Genomic DNA, 14,817 nt, shown 5'->3' with positions numbered 1-14,817 from the left:
TGGGGTTAACTGAAGTTGGCAAATTTTGATTGGTGAATTGTGCAAGTTGTGTGATGGGCCAGCACTTGTGAGGTGATGTCAGAATAAAGATGAGTGGAGTACTGGCAATTTAAAAGAATTAAAATGTGCTGTGTTCTTTTAATTTGTATTTTGGATAATTTAGCTTTTCTTCTATTTAGAAAACCTAGTCCTTCCAGAAAGAGCTTCTTACATCCCAAGAAAATGAGCTTACACCTGAAGAAGAGCTTCTTTTAAACAGGGATAAATTTTCTTTTTATGACAACAAACTGCAAGTTCATTCTACAGGCAAAGAAAGAAGTCACCTTGGAGCAGATCTTTGCTTTGCAAAGGGTCGACATAGGCAAATGTACATTGAATAGGACCCAACATCCTTAAAGAAGGACATCACACAATTTTTGTGGCCAGAAAAGCTGCTTTTCTGTTTTCTTTAGTGTGTTGAGACATGAACCAGTTCTATAAAAAGCTAGGATCTTTATAGAAGAAAGAGACCCAGACTCTGACCCTTATTTTATTGGATAAAAGTTAAGGGAGACAATCCAGGTGACCTAGGGTAAGCGTAAACAAGAGGTCTCCTGGCAGGAGAAGACATAAAGACTCACAGGAGGAATACACTGGAAGGAAAGAGTTTCTGATTTGATGACCCAAGTCCAAAATAATGGAGTCCAAGAGTTGTCAAGGTTAGGGATAGTTCTGGAGGGATATGTAACTAACATGGTTAGCCCTCTGGACTTGACCCTGACATAGCCTGGTGCTTTGAGGAACAATGGATGAGCATGAGATTGCAAAATAAGAGAACTCTAACCTGGTAGTCCCAAAGTGGGGCTCTTCTGCAGCCTGTGTGGGGTTGCAAACCGTTGAATCGCAGCAGCCTTAGGCTAGCCTGCACTGGGCCGTGAGTGGCCAGGGTGTGGCAGCAAATGGGGACAAAATGCCACTGAAAAAGTAAGGCTCTTTCTTTTTTCAATTGAAGTATAGTCGATTTACAACGTCGTGTTGTCTCTGGTGTACAGCACAGCGATTTAGTTACACACACAAATATACGTATGTGTATTCTTCATGTTCTTTTCCTTTATAAGTTACTACAAGATATTGAATACAGTTCCCTGTGCTAAACGGAATAACTAAGCAGCAAGGCTTTTGATTCTCTCTCATCTGGCACTGGAAGCAGACTGAGCAACAAATCAGCCCCTGGGGTCCTTGGTCTCAAGACAAAATCCAGATCCAGCCCCCTTCTCTAGTGTCACTGAGTCACAACCACACCCCTTCCTTTCTGTGTTGTCTGGGGCTGCTTTGACACTACGAGGCAGAGTCGAATAGTGGGGACATGATTATATTGCTCATAAAACCCAAGATGTTTACGCTTAGGTCCTTTACAGAAAATGCTGGTGACCCCTGATATTCAATAGCTGTCACCAATATTCCTTCACTCCGTCTAGTCTCATTCTCACTAATTCCCAAGTCTAGTCTCTGAGTGTACTCTGAACCCACGGGGCTGCTCTCACTGTCTCCAGAATGGACCATGACTTCATATACCATTTCTCATCCATCTCTCTCAGAGCTGAGTTCTTAAACAACACTCAACCCCACTGCAATATCTAGTGCCTTAACGTCACATTCTAAGGACATGAATTCACTGAGCACAGTGAATTTCTAATGTGACTTTAGACACACAGAAATAATAGGAACACAAAATAGAATCTAAAGTGTATCTTTAAGGATTTGACAGAAATTTAAAATATTTCCTAATATGCCACAAAATACAGTAGAGTAATAGCTTTAATATTACATTTAAATTTCAGGCATCCATTTGCCTTTGCAAATATTATTCAGAGAAAATTTGAAGCCCTAAAGTATTGTAAAATGGCAAAGGCCATGTTAAAGGAATATCTTTAATTTGTTCAGTGTGCTGAGTTCTTTCAGTTATTTAAAATAGCATGCAAATTAGAGTAAATGAACCAATTTTTCAGGAAAAGCAGATGGAATCTTGGTCTTAGTGTCATTTGAACACTGAAAGCAGCAGTTGTATTGATTAGAAAAGAATATGACTAGATTCAGGGAAAAAATGTTATATTCCACTGACCAGTGACTCATTCCCGTCTTACACAATTCAATTTTTTAAAGTGTATATATTGGATATATACCTAGTAAATATATATGTATGAGGAACGTAGCTACATTCTGGCATGTATTTGCCTCTGGCATATATTTGGCATATATTTGCATATATTCATATAAATAATAAAATAAACATTTAATAATTCAACAGATATTCATTGCAGGACTGCTCTGTTCAAGACACTGCACTGAGTACTAAATGTACAGAGATGGATAAGCACATTTCCGTTCTCAGCGAGTTCACTCTAGGCTAAGGGAACTTATGCAAAATCAAATGCTTAGAAAACAGATACCAAGTCCTCAAATTTTTTTCTCATCTACTCCTTAAAATAATACGAAAAAGTCCTTTCCTTGCCCATTTTATGTTAGTATCTTAAATTTCAACATATTTTTAGATTATTGTAAACAATGTAATTTTGGCATGTGGTAAACATTGGCAATATTAGATAAACCTGTTAGCTCACTTTAGAACATGCATCCAATGGAATCTAAATACTATTATGATCTGATACTTACCTTCATTCAGTAACAATGTAAATGAAAAAGAACTGCTTCCAGTAAAGGTGATTTAGGTGTACACTAACACTCTTGCTAAGCAGAGATAAACAAAGTCAGACATAATGCAGAAAACATCCTCTCAACAACATCAAACACACAGTAAGTCAGCGAGGAATAACCAGTTCTAGACGAGTGAGAGTGAACGCCACAAGGAGGTGGACTGGAGTTGCTGACCTCAGGGGCATTTGTCCATGGAGAGAAGGCAACTCCTGCTTAAGTAAGGGGACCGGGGAAACTGAGAGGGAAATCCCAGCAAACAGCTCTGGGGCTGACTCTCCGAGATGCGGGAAAGCGGCCCTGAGCTCTATAACTGCCAAAGGCAGAAACCTAGCATAGCTCAGCCCTGCGATGGGCAAACACCGCAGGGAAACAACACAGGTCGCTCAGAGAACCCTCAGAGCTTGATCCTGTCCTGCAAGTATCCACGGGTGACTGGGAGCAGGAGATAAAATCTTTTCCTGAAGAAGGTAATAGTGCACTGAGTGACAAACTTCTTCTGAAGATTTTTTTTTCAAATAAAACTGGCCAGCAAATAATGTAAAATTACAAGGAATATAATAAGATAAATTTATGAGTCAGAATCAGCAGAAGCAATAGAAAGAAAGAGATCCAAACGAACTTCAGACATTGGATTTATCAGACATATGTGAGGCTAAACAAACACTTTTGCTTCTCATGGAGATAAAAGTCAAACTTAAAATTGTCAAGGAACTTAGTTTTGCAGATTGGAAAGGAATTACTAAAAATCATATAATTGAAAAATTATGTAGATAGGTTTAACAGCAGATTAGAGTCATGTAAGTATAAGGATGGGAAAATAAACATGATGAATATAGCATGTAAGTCAAGAAAGGGTCAAATCTACAGTGTTCTAAGGTTCTTCATTGCATTAAAGGAGCAAAAAAGAAGGAAAGAAATATTAGCTGAAGAAAAAATTTTCAGATGGAACAAAAATGCACATAGGAAAATGAAAGATATAAGCGTGCAATTCATATTGCATAATGTATATAATCCACAATTATAAAAATAATTGCATGACCTAAAATTGACTAAGTTATTTAGTTAAAATACGAGAACTAGCATATCAGGTTTGAAAATTAATTATATCCTATTTCCAGAAGACTTTGAAAATTTGAAAGTGCAGAGAAAGGAAATACACCAAATGAAAACTTAGCCAGAAGAAACTGATGTAGCTGTATTAATTTATAATGGAATAAAAAGCTATCGAGTTCCTACAGGAACTAATCTAAGACTTTTCAAGTCTTCTACAGTGAAAGCTAAAAAAAAAAAATTAATGGGAGAAATTAAAGGCCTAAATAAATGGCAAGTTATACTCTGTTTAAGAGTGCGACACTCAATAATACAAAATTGTCAATTCTCTCTATAGCCACCTATAAATTCAAGGCAGTCCCAAAGAAAATTCTAAAATATTCCTTAGAGGAACTTGACAATCTGATTAGAAAATTTATGTGAAAGAATTTTGCCTGTCTTGAAAAATGCTTTGTTAATTAGACATTATTGTCATATGTTTTCTCAATTTTTTAGAAGTGTATCAAACTATATTACCAAGACATAGCAAATGACTCTACACCATAACTTATTTATTGATTTAGAAGCACTCTGTTTATCAAGTGAAATTTATTTAAGAGTAAAAAAAAAAAACCTATAAAATTAGAAGTTGTTTATTTTTGGAGTTTGAACATTAACTTCAAGTAAAAACTTACATGTTTGTGCTAAATCTATTTCAAATGTCACTCAAACTACTTAATATATGAAACAAACAGAGAAATAAACACAAGAATTATTATGCATAAATTGATCAATCTTTTTATGGTTAATAGTTATTACATTTACAATTAAGAATTTGACCAGCATATCTCCAACTGAGGAGGCTAAGTCAATCCTAATTAATTGAATTCAGTTGCCAAAATTCAGCATATTAAATCCTAGATTGCATTTTTAGGACCTGGTACACTACAACAAGAGTCAAGGTGGGTGAGAATTACATCTGCCTTTTGTAAAAGCAAAAGAATGTCATGTTCTCGTTCTCTTGGAACCTTGGGTAGTAGCGATATAGATGAGCTTGAGTTAGTCTGCTATCGGATGAGAATCAAAGAGCCCTATTGTGTCCTTGGATGACCAGCCCCCTCCACCAGAAGCAGAGCCACCTAGCTCATTGGCAGCTGATGATAGACCCATGAGAAAGCTGAGTCCAAATTGCCAAATCACAAAACTGTAAGCTAAACAAACAGTTGCCACTAAATTTTTTAATGACTCATTACACAGCAAAAGCTATTTCAACTAGAATGATTTTGCCTGGGATTCTGGCTGCAAAATCTTTCTTTCTTTCTTCTTCCCCAAGCTTAGTTTTCAGCTTATCTGGTTATGCTGAGATTCTTTTGTAAATAAGTTTCTTTTCTGCTTAAATCAGCTAGAGATGGTTTCTCTTGTTTGCAACTGAGAACTCCGACTGGTATACTTGGAATGAGAGAGAATTTTTATATTCTAACGCAATTTTTATTGCCAATATTTTCTATCAACTCATGATATTTTCTTCTGTTCAAAACAGCTCCTATATTATAGCCTACCTTGTCTGGAGAGCAGGTGAAATATGTGGCAGTGAGCCAAAAACACAGCTCTTGGTATAGAAAAGAAATTTATAATGAGAAAGAAAAAGTGGATCGTTTTCTCTGTGTTCTCTACCACCCTTGGCACCCCCCAACCTTAGAAAAAGATTCCATGGTCTTGGAAGAAGAGACAAAATTAGAAGGGGAGCAAAGGGAGCTTAAAAAAGGTGAGTTTAAAAGTAATAGAGATCTAGGCGATAGAGCTTAGATACAGACAAAGAGATAGATGCAGACGTAAGGCACACATACACAAAGGAGGCTTAAGCAAATCAGGAGTTTACTGTTTTTCAAAAGGCAGTGCCGAAAGTTGATAGTCCAGGGTTGGTACGGAAATTCTGTGAATCTATCAGAGACCTACGTTTCTTTTCTTGTTTTACCCACACACTTACGCTTATTTCGTCACAGATTGGCTTCTCCACCTAAGAGCAGGGCAAAAACTGCACAGGAGTCTGTGCAATTAGTTTTCAAGGTAGGCACATTGTCTTCCTCAACAAAATCATTCGGGAAAGCGAGTAACAGTTTCTGCCAAGTGTTTCTTGTAGGTAATTTGTGAACTCTAACGCAAGAAATAAATGTAAGGCAATAGGTTTATATTTGTAAGGCATCTTTTCTTTGAATCAATTTCAAATTTGTTAACTGTCAATAGGAAATGAAAGGTGGAAGAAAATTTAAATTTTATCTAATGCAATCTAAGAATTTTTTTCTTTAACGTCACTAACAGGTGTTTAGTAGGCTCTGCTTGGTCGCTTCTGACTTCTGGGGTAAAAAAAAAATCATATGGTTAATGAATTACAACAAAAAGCATGTTTTCCAGAAATACGTGAGAAAATTAAAATAAATGATGGAATAATGAAAACATACAACATTGAAAATATTAACAGTCTATTACCGAACCAAACTCAGGTCTGCTTCCCCACGGACGGTCAAGCCAAATCTACTGACGTGGGTTGTGCAGAAGGGAAGTGCAGCGTTTACTGAAGGCCGCCTACAAGGAGTCCGGGACAGCTAGTGCTGAAAAAGCCCCAACTTTCCAGTGGGTTTCAGGAAAGCATTTCTAAGGGCCAGGTGAGGGAGTGGGTCCCAGGGTATGCGATCACCTTGGGCACAATTCTCTGATGGGTTGATGGTGAGGCAGCAGGCAGTGTCTCAGGGATTAACATTATCAGTCCTGAGGCTCCAGTAGGTCTGGGGCTCTGTGCTCATGGTCATCAGGTAGTCAGTGTCTTCCATTTGGTGGGAGTTCTCACATCTGTAAAACAACTCAGGAAATGTGCATCAGAAACTGTTACCTGGGTCCTTCCGAGGGGAGCTACAGCAGAGGGTATAGGGGATGGGTCTGCCCTGGAAAGGCCCCCAGGGCCCTGCTCAGTAACAAATCTTTCATTAGAACCAGGGTGGAATTTTCATTAATTGAGAAATGTAACCAATACCTTATACTTTGTTATAGGAAATCAAGTAAATTCTCTCCTTAAAGAAGACAGAAGGAAATTAATTCCTCTTCAGTTAAACAGCTCTTGGCCCAAGCAATAGTGTTTTACAAGCCAGGAAACTGAGTGGCTATTACTTTTCTTTGAAATTGCTGCTTTTTGTACAACTATCCCCATTTTCCTAACTTCATCTAGAGACTACAACTCCCAAAAAGCAACAGGCAGAGACTTGTAGTGTTGCACCGCATCCTGGGAAATTAATTCCCCAAAGTAAGCAGAAGCAGGGGACAGCTAAAAAGCCTAGATAAGGGGGCATGCCAAGCGCTGCGGTTTTTCCTGGATTCCATTATTTCATTATGGAAGAAAGTCAGATAGCAGGAGTTCAAAAAGTCCCACTTCAGCACAGCAGAAGTGCACAAACTGCATGCCTCATACACAATGAAAACACAGTACGATGGCCATGCACTTATACTGGCTTTCCATTCATTCATTCAGCAAACATTTACTGAACATCAATTACATGCAAGAACAGTCCAGGCATGAGGAATAGAGCAGAAAACAAAAAAGACGGAGTCCGTGCCTTTCGAGGAGCTACATTCTAATGGAGGGAAGCAGACAAATAAAAAACTAAATGTGCATCAGGTGGTAAAGATGATGGAGCGAAAAATAAAAAATAAAGAAAGACAAGGAGGATAGAGTGAGGCGTGGTCACTGTTATATGTATGAAGGCCGGGGAAAACTATTTCATAAAGTGTATTTGGGAAGGTCGTTTACAAGAAGGAAACCAGTCTCCCATGTCAGCTTGTGTGCCCAGAGGAAGCCTGATCGCGCGACACCTGGCACGCTCTTTCCTAAGTTACCTGCATGGTTTCTCCCTCATCTTCTTCAGATGTCAGGAAGGAGGAGCAGATGATCCATGCACAAAGAAGAAGCAGAGCACTGATAATAGACTTCTCAAAAAGAAAGAGAGAATGTCTCATTTCAGTTTTTATTATTTGAGATAATGATGTCTTTATTTCATAAATCACAACCTGAAGCTTTGCAACCAAAAGCACTACTGACTGTTAGGGCTAGGAAGTGGTGGATGCTAAGCCACCATTTGGAGGTCTTTGTAAACCCCCTAAGGCCGGGATGGTTTCCTCATCTAGTGCTGCCATGATGCAAACTGCAGGAGACACTATTCATCGAGTATTTTAGATCCTGATTCGAATTGTACAGTAAGACTACTCTGCCCACTACATTATTATCCAATTGCACAAATAAAGAAAGAAAAAGCCATGGACAATTTGTCCATCGTTTACAGTTTGTCACTCTCTGCCTCTCTTCCCACAGCATTTGGTGTCTATTTTCATAGCTTATTCCAGCACCTGTTTCATTGTTGCACAATTGTTTACATGCATATTGGTACTTCCCGCTAGGCTGTAGGTTACTTGAGGACATACATAGAGTATGAGTCATCTTTGCTTCGTCAGTCTTATATAAATAATTGCTAAATAAGTGATTCGATAAATTTAAAAAAATAGAAATCGTGTTAAGCTTGCATTCTCTTTTTTTGTCTGTGTGTTCTTTTTCTCACATATTTCTGAGTCTAAAGCATGCAACAGAATATAATTTAATTTCAGTTGCCATAAACAGCTTCAGAACAGTTGTGTCCACTTATTTAGGGCATGCTTGTGAACGGCCTTTCATCTGGGTTAAGTAGTCCTTCTTTTAAGAGAAGATGGCATTGTAATCATAACCATACATCTGGCCAGACGCAGACAGTCCATTGTTTTACTAAAGCCAAGTAAAGAGCTTTTCAAGCTGTTTGTCAGAACCATTGGAGGCCGAATGTTTTAATTCAGTTTTAGCAACAGGAGGTATGTGATAAAGAAAATGCACCAAAAATGTTAACAATTCCTTTTCTAGGCATTTTATATTCTTTATTTTAAAAAGTGTTAAATTAATAAATATTTGATACATAAAAATTGCAAATCCAGGAAAGCACACATAAAATCAACTACCCTGTGGTAATTATTAACATTAGCATATGTACTTTGTATATTTTGTTGGACATTTGAGTTGGTATCAAGTTTGTTTTCTCATAAAAAAATTATAATTCTGCTTATTTCTTTCTTAGAATTAACTCCTAGGTAAAGAGAAGAATTTGATTATTTAGTACATTGAAAACTCAACGCTTAGTTTTGGAAAGTCTGATGTGGCCACAAGATTTGGTGAACAAATACTACATGAAGACATCCAGCCTTCTGAAGTCACTCTGGTGACCGGACTCATAAGCAAGCCACTGTTTTTAACAAGCCAAGGCCCTGTGGATCTTAGTAAGCACAGTGCATTCGTGCTGCTACAGCAATAATCACTCAACGTGCACAGCAGGCCATAGCTCCTGTGGAGAGTCCAGCTGAGACAGGAGTTAGGATATCAGAAAATGAAGCATATCATTATATAGGATTTAAAATTTCCCTTCTTGGTACTGGTGGATGGAACCTGTTTTGCTCTCTTTATTTTGATTCTTATCTAGAACTTCAGGCCGAAACTTTATGCTGCAAACACAAATAAAATTTACATGGCCCCCAGAGCCCTACTGCATGAGATTCTAACTTAAATGTGGAGGGCCAGACACAAGGAGTTGGCACTTTGGTTGTGAGTCCAAATTCTGTTCTACATTATCCAGGGTCAAGAAGGGACATTGGAAAGGCTGACTTCTTAAATTCTTGTCCAGAGGCTCTTAAATTCATCATTAGTGGGCTCATGTTGAGCTAGGTTTTTAATTTTATAAGCTCTATTTATGTTTTGTATGTTAGAGACCCAGAGTTTTGTATATTAGTCAGCTTGGGCTGCCATAACAAAAGACCACAAACTGGCTGACTTGAACAGGAGAAATTAATTTTCTCACAGGCTACAAGTTCAAGATCAAGGTCCTCCCCCGAGCTTATAGACAGGTCACCTTATTTCTGTGTCTTCACATGGTGGAGAGAGAGAGAGCACTTTCTAGTATCTCTTCTTATGAGAATACCAGTCCTATAGGGTCAGGGCCCTGCCCTTATGACCTCATTTAACCTTAGTTACTTCCTTATTCTAAATACAGTTGCATTGGTGGTTATGGCTTTACCATAAAAATTTTAGAGAGACACAATTCGGTCTGAAGCATTTGGCTTCTACCACAAAGGGACTTACCAACATCAAAAAGAGAAGGCTTAGAGAGATATCATCTTTTGGACTCAGGGACAGAATTAAGTCAGTGCCATTATTATAATTACTGCCAGACTGATACAGACCTTAAGGAGGCTATAGTTTGGATCGTGTTTGTAGAAATCAAGTTGGCTTAGATTTTCCAAGAGAAACTTGATTGCTTTGGGGAAAAAGTAAATTTTGAAATGATAGCAAGAACTGAAGTGGGAGAATAAAAGATAAAGTATCTTTCTTCCTAAAAGGTTAAACTTGTAGTGACAAGGTTAAGAGTTTGGGAGTGACCAGGCTACACAACAATGAAAAGAAAAGAAGATGGACACAAATCAAGTAGTTCTCAAAAATGACACCTCAAAAAAGAGCAGATTTTGGTCATTAATAATCAGAAAGGATGGCTAGAGCCAAGTATGGTCTAACCTAAGAGAAAAAAGGCAACATTTTAGAGAGTAAATGACTCTCAGGAGGAACCAGATATAGGAAATAACTGGGCGGCTGAACCTTAAAGCTACAGGTGGAGAATCAATGATAAGAATGATGGAGGAATTGCCTTTATATTGGAAAACATAGCTGAGCAAAATTTTATGTGGGAAAAGAACAGTGAATGAATTTTCAGTACAACTGTAGCATGCCTTTGAAGTTAATTTTATTATTTTTTTGCCCAAATATAATTTATGAAATATGTTTAGTCTTCTCAGAAAGACACAGAATTGTTGCATTTAGGGAGTGGGTTTATGAAGATGGAAGCTGATCTGTGCCAATAAATTCCTGATGTGTTTCTCCAGAAGGGCACAGACACTCTCTTTATCAAAATAGATAGATAGATAGATAGATAGATAGATAGATACATAGATACATAGATACATAGATAGATACATAGATAGATAGATACATAGATAGATAGATACATAGATAGATAGATAGACAGACAGACAGACAGACTGACAGAGCACTTTCATGTTTATTTCCCAAAGAATAGCTCCAGTTCTGATACATTTCTCTACTCCTCTGAGTGAGAGCAAACTGACATCTCTGATGAGACAAACAAGAAAACAGTGAGCATGTATTTTTCTCTGTCTCTTTCAGATTTTGTAAGCTCCCTGGGATATGCCTGTAAGCTGTATCCCTGGTTATGCAGCTTTCCTGTCTGTGAATGACTGTGTGGGAGAGAGGGGTGGGAAAATGGAGAAACAGGAAACCCAATATGTCTACACATCTATGTTCTCTGATTCCAGTTTTATCAGCAATAAAGCTAATATTTTTACCTTGAGTTTACTTCTCAATTGATTCAAATCTGAAAGGGGAGCCAGATAGAGCGAACCAACATACTCAAAGCCCCCAGAGTTTGGAAGCATTCGGAATGAAAAGCAGCAATTCTCCCCACTTCAACTGTTGTTTTAATCCTTCTGGAGATTCCTGGCATAACCTGTGCATCTATTTCTTGATTCATCAACTTTAGATAATATTACTGACCCTTGTTCTCTTCTCGTTTTATTATTACATCTACATTTCTCATTCACCTAGTAGTTTTATTTATAAGCTAAATGGCACACTTAAACCTCCATTTCTTGAACCATCAACCTTAGATAGGATGAAATTTCCATATATTCTGATTTCATCTTCCATCTTCTGTACCTCTCTTCCCCCTCCACATTCCGTCAGTTCCATCATTATTATCCCACCTGGGCCTCCAAAACTGTAGGGACAGAAAAGTGTTCCCTTCTTTCCTTCTAGGTTTTTTGACTGATCTAATAATTAAGTTTATATAAGTTAGATTAATAGGAGAAAAACCAACAAAACTTTAATAATATGTATTTTTCCAGTATACATAGGAGACACTCAGGAAAACTGAGAAACTCCCCAAAATGGCCAAAGCCCTCACCAAGAATACCATCTTCAGCTAAAGACAAAAGATGTCGGGGGTTGAAGTTGTTTGAGAGGTTACCAGGAAAAGCACAGTCAACAGGAGTATGGTTGTTATGCAGATTTAAGTTATAGCCTTCTCCACTGATAACAGTTTCTAGAGATTTATCTATCCTTCTCTTCCTGGTACAGCAAGGAAGACACTCTTACAAATGGAGATTTCCCCAATAAATGTGGTTTTTTTTTTTTTTTACAAAAGGTAACTTCTACTCAGTTTTCACAGCTTTTCCAATGTCTGCTGTTTCTTAAAAATAATGAACCTAGAATAATCAATATGCCAAAGAGGCATATTTGGGGATGGCATATTTTGCTCCATTTCAGCAGAAGCCCACATTTACAATGTATTTAAAAGTTTGTGGATATTGATATATTATCTTCTAAATTAGCTATTCATAAAAATATTACACAACTTGAAGATTTCTTCCTTTAAATACACATTTATGGAGCACCTTCGTTGTTTCAAGTACTAAGATAGATATGAGAGACTCAGAATTAAAAGAAAATACAGTTTGATAAATGTTATAAATGAGATGTTGATTCAACATATATTAATTTAATATAATGCTCTGTACCTCGAGCTGTATTAAAGATCTTAAAAATATCATCTCATTTAACCTTTAACTCACCCTATGAGGTAGGTTTTATTATTATATCTTTTTTATAGATGCAGAAACTAAGCTTATACACCTGACTCTAAAACTCTCTCTCGCAATCACAAAATCCTAAGAGATGAGGTGAAATTTCCACAGCTCTGTGGATAACGAATGGCATTTGTAACATGTGTTGAAAGTACTAACTTCATTCCTGGCTTAAATTTCCTCACATTGTCTCAATTCTCTTTTCTTATTCTTGTCAACTAAAAAAAAAAACCAAAAAAAAAAAAAAAAAAAAAAACCAAACACACACACACACAACATGAGAGTTGTGAGTTAAGTTTTATTTGGGGCAAAATGAGGACTATAGCCCGGGAGGCAGCATTTCAGATAGGTCTGAGGAACTGCTCTGAAGAAGAAAGGGGAAGGTCAGTGTATATGTGATTTTGGTGAAGGGGGTGCGTGCAGTCAAGCACACATTTTTGCAGAAGGTTGCTGTTAGTCTTGTGAAGGTTGCTGCTAGTCATGAGGAGCAGATGTCTCCATTAATGATTTTAGTGCTTTTCTAGACACAAAGAGATGAAAGAATTTTGGGTCATAAAATCTTCTCCTGAAAATATCTAACTATCTGAAGGCCTGTTCTGCCAGTTTTTCCCGGAGTACAGCGTGCCTCCTTCCTGATCTCCACCCTGAACTCACTTTTGGGTTATGTTGAAGGTCAGCGGCTACAGTGGCCCGGGATTTAACCCTTGTAGGGGCAAATGTCAAGTGCCAATTCTTAGTTGGTGTTATAAATAATGTTTTCATGTTTTAGTATGGGTATCATTACAAGCCACATCAAATTTCTTTTTGGAACAAGAGTGAACATAAATAACCATAGTGTCTGATAACAATTGTCTCAATATTTTCAAGCCACGGCCAAGAAAAGAGACTTGCTGGAGGCAAATGATTTCCTTAGGTGACAAATTCATTTCCTTGGTTCTCATTATTTAATCAACTCTGTCCACATAACTCTATTATTATTCGTTTTTATTCTTTGCCATCATTATATCACAAAAGACCATCCAATACTTTGCTGACATCTAAAAAAATTAATTTCTGCAGTTTGCCCTTCATCAACAGCTTTAGATACTCTCTTAAAGAAGAAAAGGTAGTCGTGTTGGATTGCTTGTAATGATTTCACAAAGAAAACAAGCTATTTCTCTTCGTGTTTCTAAGATACACAAACCATCTGCTTGTGTTTTAGAGTTTCTTTCAGAAGCACTCATTTGGAAGATGATATTTTTATTTTCAAAATACATGGTGTTTTGTGCTGCTCTGAACACAATAAACTAGATTATTCTTGCTGGTGAACTTCCCTCGAGGACAGAAAGGGGCACTTTGGGAAGCTCCACTGACTCCCAAGGCACCGCTCCGGAAATTGCTTCTCAGATGCTTGGAAACTTGTAAGCAGGGTGGAACTTACCTACCAGCTCCCTGTGTAGGAGCCAAGCTCCCTGATTTCTAGACCGGACTCTGCCGTTAATTATCTGTTTGCTGTGGCAAATTGTTAACCTTGCTAGTTCTCAATTTCTGCATCTGAAAATAAGAGGGTTGGATTGCGTTATTCCCAGGAGTCCCTTCCTGCTTCAAAAAGCATGATTCAGGAAAAAAGTCTCAGCCTTACTATGTAGCAAAATTAAAGGGTCACATGGCAATGCTGTGAGAATGTCTATGCATATGTGTATATATGTATATACACAATATACATATATATATATTCTCCCCCTAAGGATCTATTTTTACTTTATATATATACCCATAGAGGGAGATTATAAAAAAGAAACATCTTTCAGAGGGTTTGTCTCAAATAATAACCCACAAATTATGACAATTTACTCTGCTATTCGTATATGACGTTATAACATAATATGTATATATAACATACATAAAAACAATATATTATAATATATGTATAATAATAGACTTATGTATAAATATATAGAGCACAAATATTATAGAATACAGAATATGTATTTGTGGGTTATTATTTGAGACAGATCCTCTGAAAGAAGCTCCTTTTTCACAATGTCCCTCCATGGATCTGTTCTCTACTTCTTGCTTCTCCAAAGTCCTTTTTATTAATATCTCTCTTTTTGGCTGCAGTGGTAAAACAACAATCATGTAAGAAAGCACTTACAAAAACCTTTGAAGAAGAAAGTGTTCTTTTTTCATCATGAGTTAGTTTATTCTATTGGTTTTTGTTGATCAAAGACTTGGGAGTGGCAAGTCAGAACAGATTCGAGACCCATGCGATGGGAATAATGTATGTAGAAAAGTGCCACACAGTCAATAAATAATGCTTTAATCTTAACCTACAAAGTAACTTGA

The sequence above is a fragment of the Camelus bactrianus genome, chromosome 9 (assembly GCF_048773025.1).
Source record: "Camelus bactrianus isolate YW-2024 breed Bactrian camel chromosome 9, ASM4877302v1, whole genome shotgun sequence".
Taxonomy (NCBI): domain Eukaryota; kingdom Metazoa; phylum Chordata; class Mammalia; order Artiodactyla; family Camelidae; genus Camelus; species Camelus bactrianus.
This window is presented reverse-complemented; position numbering follows the sequence as displayed.